Raw genomic sequence first — 9,345 nt, forward strand, 5'->3', positions numbered from 1 at the left:
AGAGCACTGTTACTAAAGGGGTGCCTTCCATAGCCCACATTCCTCAGAGGGGAGAGGGATAATCGCCATGGTTACTCAATAAGGTAGCTGCAGGTGTGACCTCTGACATCCAGAAGAAACCCACCTGTTTCTGTTGCCATCAAAATGTTTCTAGATTATTCTTCCAGATCCTTCTGCTCTGTGTGGTGTACAGAGAGGAATTCAAATTTTGTGTGTGTGTGTGTGGGGGGGGATCAAGAAACATACACACCTATATAACTTCCCCACTCCCGGCCCCCACATCAGGGTGGGACCAGGACCCTGGAAGCCCTAGGCCTCTCCCCTACTTCCCTAAGCTAAGAGCTGAGGTTTTCCTAGCCATTGAGGGCCCACTGGGGAGTGGGCCTTGTGAATGGGGTTACATGGTCTAAAGCAGGGGTTCTCAGCCTCTGGGTCATGACCTCTCTGGGCAGGGAGAGGTGAATAACCCTTTCCCGGGAGTCACATATCAGATATCCTGCAACCAGATATTTGCAATACGATTTATAGTGGTAGCAAAATTACAGCTATGAGGTAGCAACAAAATAATTGTATGGTTGGGGGGGTCACCGCAGCATGAGGAACTTATTAAAGGGTCGCAGCATTGGGGAGGCTGGGAACGGCTGGTCTACAGTGTAAGAGGCACCATTCAGTGCCCAGGATCGTTTTCCCTGCTACACCTAGTCCTCCATGAGATTGCCAGACTGTCCCTTGTGTCCTGAGGGCATTTGGGGGCATTTCTTACCTGGGGCCACATGACTCGGGTGTGCTGTACATCCTTGAGTGCATCATGTTGGCCATCTTCCTGTCGTTCATGTCCCTGGAGGGGGTGGGAGACTCCTTGGTTACCCAGCAGCCATCAGGTCTTCAACCAGATTCAGCCAAACCTAGGGAAGTCTGCACTCCCACGAGTACCTGAGTATCCTGGCTGAGTGCTCATTTTAGCCCTGCTGGTGGACGAGAGCTCACGCTTGTGTTACAGCACTCCTCTCTTTCACCTTCCTCATCTGGAGGGTGCTTTTTTTTTCTTCTTAATCACACTCGTTCTGGGCCCACATGGCACATGCAAAGCCAGAGGCTGAACACTGGTGATGCTGTTGGCCTAGGAGAGCTGAACCCTTACCTGGATATCTTTGGGCATGTCTTAAGGGCTCAGAAACTGCCTCCTCTTTGATTCAGTCTGATACTGCATCAGGTGAGCATTGAGGTTGAGTCCAGAGTGATTGTGACGAGTCTAGTTTGTGCGGGAGGTAGTCTCCCTAAAGGAGCTAGCCTGGGCATCCTTGGATGTTTGCTTTTAGAGAGGCTCTGAATGGCTGTCCTAACTGTCCTAGGGTCTGTATTGACTGAGCCTCTCTAGGTCAGCCCAGGACTGCTGAGAGAGAGTGGACACTTAGGGGAGACTTGTGGCTGGTGGCTGCTTCTTGCCTGCCCAGGATTTGATGAGAAGCCGACCCTTCACGTGAGCCCTGCCAGCTGAGTCCATTAAGAACAGAATGTAGCTCGATGAGGCCCAGCCCTCTCCCTGGGTGGCCTGGGAATCGTGGTGTGCAGACCCTCCCCCAGGCCACCCACATCTGGGGGTAGATGGGGAGGACACAGCAGATTCAGCGTCTGAGGATGGGGTGCTTGTCACAGTGGCTCTGAGGTGGAAGTGGGGTGCCCACCCTTCACTCCCGAACCATCTGCTGCTGCAGCAGAAAGGTTACCCCCTATTCCTCTGCCTTCACGACAGCAGGGGGAAATGTCTCTGGCCAACCCAGTGTTTCTTTAAGAGCACGCACGCAGCTATTCCAGCTTGCTGAAAGATGAGGGCTCTCCTTCTACTAGAGGTCCTGAGAACTCATATTCTTAGACCTGGAGAGTGGACAGGGGTTTGCCTGGTTGGACATGAGATGTGGTTGGACATGAGTGTGTGAAGGTCCAGGACTCCCGAGGGGTGCATTCTGTGGGAACCGAGGGCAGCTGGAGGCTGGTCTGTGCATTTGGCCCTGGGACACCACAGACACCAACAAGGTGAGGCTGCCATTCGCCCGTTCTTGCTAATTGCTTCTCAGTGTCAGGACAGCACCTTAACCGCACTGACTTTTGTTAGTTTAACTTTAATTGAGCTGTTGAAGAAAAACACGCTACCTCTTGTTCTGTGCATGCCTATGTGGTACAGCGTGTGTCTTTGGGAACGTGTGCTCATGTTATGAGGGCTAGAAGCTGTTCCTCGGGCACCATCCACCAGCTCCACTGGTCTCAAGCTCACCAATTAGGCTCACTTGGGCAAGGAGCCCCAGAGAGTGTTACAAGCCTGCCCCACCCCACCTGGCTTTACATGTGGAGTCTAGGGCTCCAGTTCATTGGTCATTGCTTACTGATTGAAGTTCTCTCTGGCCCACGCATGTCCCTGACCCTCTTCTGTCTCCTGTCAAACACAGCTTGCAGTCAGGAGCCTGGGCCAGGAGTCCAGACACCCGTGTTGCCACCTCTGCAGCCTGTCTAGTGTGCCACCTCGAGGAGCCTGTCTCCTTTCCCTCCATGTGTTTATCCACTCCTCTGACCATCTGGGTTGCTTCATGCTTCCCCTATACACACACACTGACACACACACACTGACACACACACACACATGTGCACACATACACACAGGCATTTACACATACAAGCACACGTGCACACATGTGCACACACAGAGACACACACAGGCATATATGTGTGCATGTTCACACAATTTATACATGCACATGTACCAACACACCCACTTAATGTAAATGTCACCTAAGCAATATCTCCTGTGCTTCTATGAGTCTAGGGAAAACAAAAGGTCCAAATACCATGTTTATATGGGCTGATGGGATCTGTAGCCTACGCTCTGGTGTTGCAACATACATGTACTCACATGCATACAATTTACACACATGAATGCACACACACACACCAATCTACATATTCACACACTTGCAAACACACATGTGCATGCATGCACCCACAATTTGTACACACACATACACCACCCACACATACATATCTGTTTGCAGAAGGTACAAGCAACACCAGAGTGCAGGCCACAGATTCCATCGTATATGGACCCTCTGTTTGCTCTCAAGCACAGGAAATATGGCTTAAGTGGCATCCAAATTAAATATTTGCAGTCAGATCTGGTGGTATAGGCCTGCTGTCCTGGCTATCTGGAAGGCTGAGGCAGGAAGATGGCAAGTTCAAGGCCAGCCTCGGCAATTCAGTGAAAGCAGGTCTTGAAATAGAAAGCAAAGAGGGAGCCAGAGATGTGGCTCAGAGGCAGAGTCCTGGCCTGGTGAACCCTCGGGGCCCAGGAGAAAACCACCACTCATCCATGCTGCAGAAAAGAAAGGGGTGTGTGGGTGTGTGGGTGTGTGGGTAACACCAGATGAATGTTGGGGTGACACAGAAGGAAAGGGGGCTTTTGGCTTCTTTCTGAGTAACAGTAAACTCAATTTTTCACAGAGCCAGAAATATTTCAGTTAACTTTAAAATGGAGAACTTTTAATGATACTCCGGAGCTGGAAAGAGCACTGGCCATTCCTGCAGAGGACACGGGTTCAATTCCCAGCACCAGCACGGTGGCTCACAACCATCTGAACTCCAGCTCCAGTTCTGACCTCCATGGGAACCAGACATGCATGTGGTTTAGAGACACACAGGCAGAAAAACATCCATACACATCAAATTAAATGATCTCTAAGAGGTCCCTGCCTATTTGCACACACAGACAGTGTATTCCACTTGGACAAGAGACTTCCAAGTGTGTCCCAATGTGGAGCTTGGGAGCTACAGAGGCACACCCGCTGGACAGAGCCTCCCAACACAGTCAACCGTTCTGTATTGTGTCTCCATGTCTGTGCTTTAGAGAGAAACAGACATAGAGATTTAAAATGCATTTCTGGACTGAAAGTCACAGCAACACCGGATGAACTGCACCAACCCTCTGTATCTTCGGTTCCTCTGAGGACGCCCCAGAAAAGGCTGGAAAGCTCTGAGGATGCTGCCCCCCTCCAGCTCCCACAAATCCTGGCATTCCTTTGTTTAAAACAAAGCAAAACAAACTGTGGTTTTTCTCAAAATGACAAACCAACACGCAGAATCTGAGACTCCTCAAACAGGACCCAGCCATAAACCTTCCTCACCCAACGAGCAGATTTTATGGAGACCCCAGTAAAACCCTTGACAGCCATAAATAAATCCCAGCCTGTCCTTGCCCACAGCTGTGCCTTGGGACTCGAACCCCTGGAGGCAGGGGCGGGGGGTGGGCAGAGAACAGCACAGTGCTATCCAGACAAAGCACTTTTGGAAGGAACCAGTGGACAGAAGCTGAGGGTGGAAGTGGGGGCCCACGCAGGTTCCCACGGGTCCACACCACAGGGGAATTTAGAATAAGAATCGTGCAGCTGGCAGGTGACAGTCAGGTGACAGAACATTGTAGCCTGAGGCTCACCCCAGCTCTGCCACGCATGCTGGCCATGATAAGGGCGCCACCTCGCCCAGCCAAAAGTCATATCCTCTGTCAATGTACGCCGTGACTTCTCCCACCCAGTTCTCTCTGGGGATGATCATGGAGACAAGATGAAAAATGAGAAAGAAGGGTCAGAAAGCTGGTTCGCTGTGTGAGGGGGGCTTGCAGCCAAGTCCAGCAGCCTCAATCGCATCTCTAGGATCCTCATGATGGAGGGACAGATTTGACTTAGGAGAGTTATTCTCTGACCTGTGTGGCATCGTCCAGGAGTGTCCCTGCCCCAGCTCGTAAATAAATAAATGTGAGAAACGCTCCGTAGGTTATTTAAGCAGGAGGGCATGCGATAACTGCAGACAGGAGTGGACACCACTGTTCTACTTCATGGTCGTTCGTCCACCTCCGTCCTCTCTGAGTATCCCGGAGTCATGTGCCCCAGGACACATGAGGGACACACGGAGCACCTCTCCTGTGCCTGCTGGGTAGCAGCTTCCTCTGCAGACGGCTCTGATGTCCCTCCCTACTTCCAAATATTTCACAGCGACCAATAATGCATCAAGTGGAGCAGGTCCCTGGCACAGGTGGGCATGGAACACAGAGGAATTAAAAACCCTATTTTTCGCGCACACACACACACACACACACACACACACGTCTCTCTAACACACATACTATACCACTTTTTCTCTCAAACACACACATTGGACACACACACACATACCATACCACTCTCTCTCTCACACACACATTACACATGCACACACACGATTCTCTCTCTCACACATACATACCATACCACTCTCTCTCAAACACACACATTGCACACACACATACACACACACACACACACACACACACACACACAATTCTCTCTGTCACATACACATATCTTACCACTCTCACACACATACACATACTTTCTGTCTCTCTCTCTGTCTCTGTCTGTCTGTCTGTCTGTCTGTCTCTCTCTCTCTCTCTCTCTCTCTCTCTCTCTCTCTCTCTCTCACACACACACACACACACGTTTAGAATAATTAAATTCTTAAGTTAAGAGTTGGGCCTGGACCTTGGCTTGTTCCGTTTGACATGACTCTGAGAGAGTCACTCCATTTTATAGTACCCCAGAAACGCTGTTCTGTGCCTGCAGAGTGGTTTATCTGAGTCACCTCCTCTCCACCTTTCCTGGGTCTGAGGGGCTCCAGGCCCCTGGAGAGGTTCATGCTTTGGGTCTTAGCGTGAAGACTCACGTCTAACCATGTAATTGCCAGGGAGTCAAACCCGCAGATGTAGAGCCCACGGCACTGCCAGCTGCCTGACCACCACCCTACCCTGCAGGATGCTCCAGTCCCATGCTTGGCAGGCAGCCTGCTGTGCAGTCGCTGGCACCGGCCCTGTAGGACACCAGTCTCCACATCACCCCAAGGCTCCAGGCGGTCAGATCTGGAGGAAACAGGAAGAATGGTGAGTACAAATTCAGTGACAATTATCTTGTCACTGCCCGAGCCACAGACTCATGAATGTCCCCGTTTATGGAGCAGAGCTGGCTGTGGGGAGAAGTCCAAGGAACCTTCTGGGCACATGCCACAGATAAGTCTGTCGAGAGCCCAGCACAAGCCAAATGGAAACGCCTGAGGCTCTGTCCACTGAGCTCTGTTCTGGGCTCGATTTCCTGTTGAAGAAGGAAGAGAGATAGGGATGAGGAGGAGGGAGGGGGTGAGACCGTCTCGGTACCCAGATGGCCTTAGCCACCCTCACTCTGCCATGTTTTAAAACAGTCCACAAACATTAGTTGAAAACTTGTCACATGCTCAGGAGTATAAGCATCCGGGCAAAGAGTCAGGACAAAGGACACTTAGCCCTTGAAGCTTACAGCCTGACTGGGGCTGAGGGATGGAAACTAAGCCAATAATCAATCTAGTAGCCTAGCACCCAGGAGGTAGAGGCAGGAGGAACAAGAGGAGTTCAAGGTCATCCTGTACACTTGGTAAATTTTAGGTCAGTCTGGGCTATCGGAGACCCTGCCTCAGAGAACAAAAAGAAGTCGCTCTTTCTACTTATTTTTGAAGCCGGTTTAGAAAAATGCCAATTGTTCCACAGATGGGACTCTGGCTGTTGCTTGGGTGAGCCAAGCAGGAGTTGTAAAGGCTCTCTGATCCCTGACAGTGACCAGAACACCCTGGGTCCCATTTCTGCCCCTCATCCTGGGGGCTGCACCTGCCTGCTGCAACAAACCTTGGACAGGTTGACAGTTTTTCACAGGCTCCTCAGCTGTGAGGCCCCAAAGGAGGAAAGGAACATGCCACGTACAAACAGCACCCCCAATTATAAAGCACTCCTGGCGAATCTCACTCACACTGACTGCTATTACTGACTGATCGTTGAATGCTAGTCAAGATTTTGATAGCAGGGATGGAAATGTGGGGAGATCTGGGGGGAGCTGAAGGGGAGGAATGCGAGGAGCTAGACTTGATCAGAACCCATGGTACATGTGTATAAAATCCTCAAAAAGTCAATAAAAGTATTTCAGCCATATTGAATCGTTCCCTCCATAGAGTTCAGGTGCAAGGTGCCAGAATCTCCCAGAACCTTCTAGAAGCCAATGGGCCGGGTATTTGCACCTTCGGGGAGCCGGATAGTGTTTGTTCTTACCTAGATAGCCTTGCAATCGGGAAAGATCCTAAATGTTGAGGAATTATCTTTCCAGAGTGAGGCAAAAAACTTAGGACAATGACATTGGCCGTGGTTGCAGGCTCTGTGACTGTAGGTGGTGCCACTGGGAGGCACACAGGACCCTGGCCAGCATGGGAAATCTCACGCTACGTATTTGCAACCACGAGTTTTAAAATTTGTGCTATAATACACTAAAACCAGACCAAACTTCACACTTCAAAGGAATGGTTAATATCTCATTTTATATCTTACAAGGTTTCCTTTTTGTAAAGGTGTGTGTGTGACTGTGGAGACAGCCTTATGTACTTTCTGTATGGACCATCCTCAGTCCTTATACTTCAGGCACCTTCTTTCTTTTTCTTGAGGCTGGCCTGTGACTTATCAGGTGGGCTAGGCTGGCTGGTTAGCAAGGCCCATCTTATACAAGATGATCCTGTTTCTGCCTCCCCAGTGCTGGGATCAAAGGTAGGCAGCACACACAGTCTCTCTCTCTCTCTCTCTCTCTCTCTCTCTCTCTCTCTCTCTCTCTCACACACACACACACACACACACACACACACACACACACACACACACAGAGTCACACTCACAGTTCAGAGAACAGTAGATAAAGCTATGACCTGATGACTCACAACTGCAGCTTGGCAACACACACAAGGCTCTACAAATGAGCGTAGGTCCAGGTCACTGGAGACGCCACCAGCCCACTACTCTGCCCTTGCCTCTCTCTTTACACAGATGATGTCACTGTGCCTTTGACGATCCTGGAGCTTCTCTGTGCTCTTGAGAGGGATCTGTGGGTTCAATCCTCCGTGCTGGGGGACCTGGATCCCAGCAAAGGTGAATCGTGCAGAACCCAGAGCGAGTACCGGATGGATCAGCATGGAGTAGGAAACAAAGACGAGGCGTGCTGGGGTCAGTTTCTCAAAAGGAGCCATGTGGGCTGGGTTTGGTTCCAATTAACGTTAGGAACTTTTTTTCTTCTTCTTCTCTTGGCCTCCACAAAGGTAGAATTGCCTCCAACTGGCATTTCCTGTAATTGGCCCTGATGGTCACCCAACCCTGTGGGCTGAGACCAACACCCCGAGTGCTGCTGATTTCGGTGAAATTGAACAGCTTTCCTGAGACCACAAACCAGCTGAGGAGAGACCGCTCGGACAGTGGGGGTGGGCCCAGATGGACTGAATGGAGGCGTCACTGGGTTCTGGGTCAGAAGCCAGCACAAACCAACCCTGGTGTTCTGAACCGCAAACCATTGCCTGAGGTTCTGAAGAGGGACTGGGCTGAGATGTTCAATCGACTGCTGCCCCTTCCCACCGTGCACACCCCCACCCCTAACTCCATATCCCACCTCTGAGGTACTTAGCCATCACCCGGGCCTCCGTGAGCCCTAAGTTTGGAAGTGCCTGACCTCTACGGAGAATGGGATGTGCCAAGCAAAACCCACAGAATAGCTGGTGCATCTGTGTGAACTCACTGGTCATGAGGTGATGGAGGAGTGGGCCGATGTAGGGATGGGGATGACAGATGCCAGAACCCTCCATGGGCAAGAAAGATGTCTAGTCAAAACAAGTGCCAGGAGACCCCAGGGTATTCAAACTGTCTACTCAGCATGCCAGGGAGAGGGGTGGGGGATGGGAGTTGAGATAGCTCAGTGCTAGAATGGAACAAGACCCGGTGTGCAGTGGCCTCCAGGGTCTTTCACCGGGGACACACGCAGGCTTGAGTAGAGGTCCTTGGCCTCTGACAAGTGGCTGAGAGGAGAGGGCTGGGGTGGGAGTGGTTTGTAAGCTATGAGGGTAAACCAGCTAAGAAATAAGGCAACAGAGGTACATGGTAGGGTGGATAAATGGGGTTCCCTCCAGGGACATCTTCATTTCCTATGTGGGGTCCACCAAAGAGCCAGCCTACTATTGAGCCAGCCTGCCACAGATCCAGTTGGCTGTGGACCCAGACTATCCTTCCAAATTCACTTTTCCCATGCTCAGCCAATGAAAATCCAGGAGAACTGGGGCGGTGACACTCCACTCGCCCAGGAGTACTCCCTTTGAGGTCATCTGAGTCTGATAAACTGAGGCCGCTGCTCCTTTCCCAGTGGCCACTGCTACAGCACTTTCCTTCTAAATCTTTTCTATCTCTCTTTCCTCAGCACCTCTGGCTTGGGAATGGCCACAGCTCTAGGG

General features: G+C 51.0%; 1 long non-coding RNA gene across 1 annotated transcript; it reads left to right on the plus strand.

Annotated features, from left to right (window-relative positions):
• Positions 1-5,808: 5,808 nt before the first annotated feature.
• Positions 5,809-8,563, plus strand: Gm33471. The gene is made up of 3 exons (XR_388116.3): positions 5,809-5,953; positions 7,901-8,077; positions 8,170-8,563. It is a non-coding gene; the product is annotated as a predicted gene, 33471 (long non-coding RNA).
• The last annotated feature ends 782 nt before the right edge of the window (positions 8,564-9,345 follow it).

The sequence above is a fragment of the Mus musculus genome, chromosome 8 (assembly GCF_000001635.26).
Source record: "Mus musculus strain C57BL/6J chromosome 8, GRCm38.p6 C57BL/6J".
In the NCBI taxonomy this organism is placed as follows: Eukaryota; Metazoa; Chordata; class Mammalia; order Rodentia; family Muridae; genus Mus; species Mus musculus.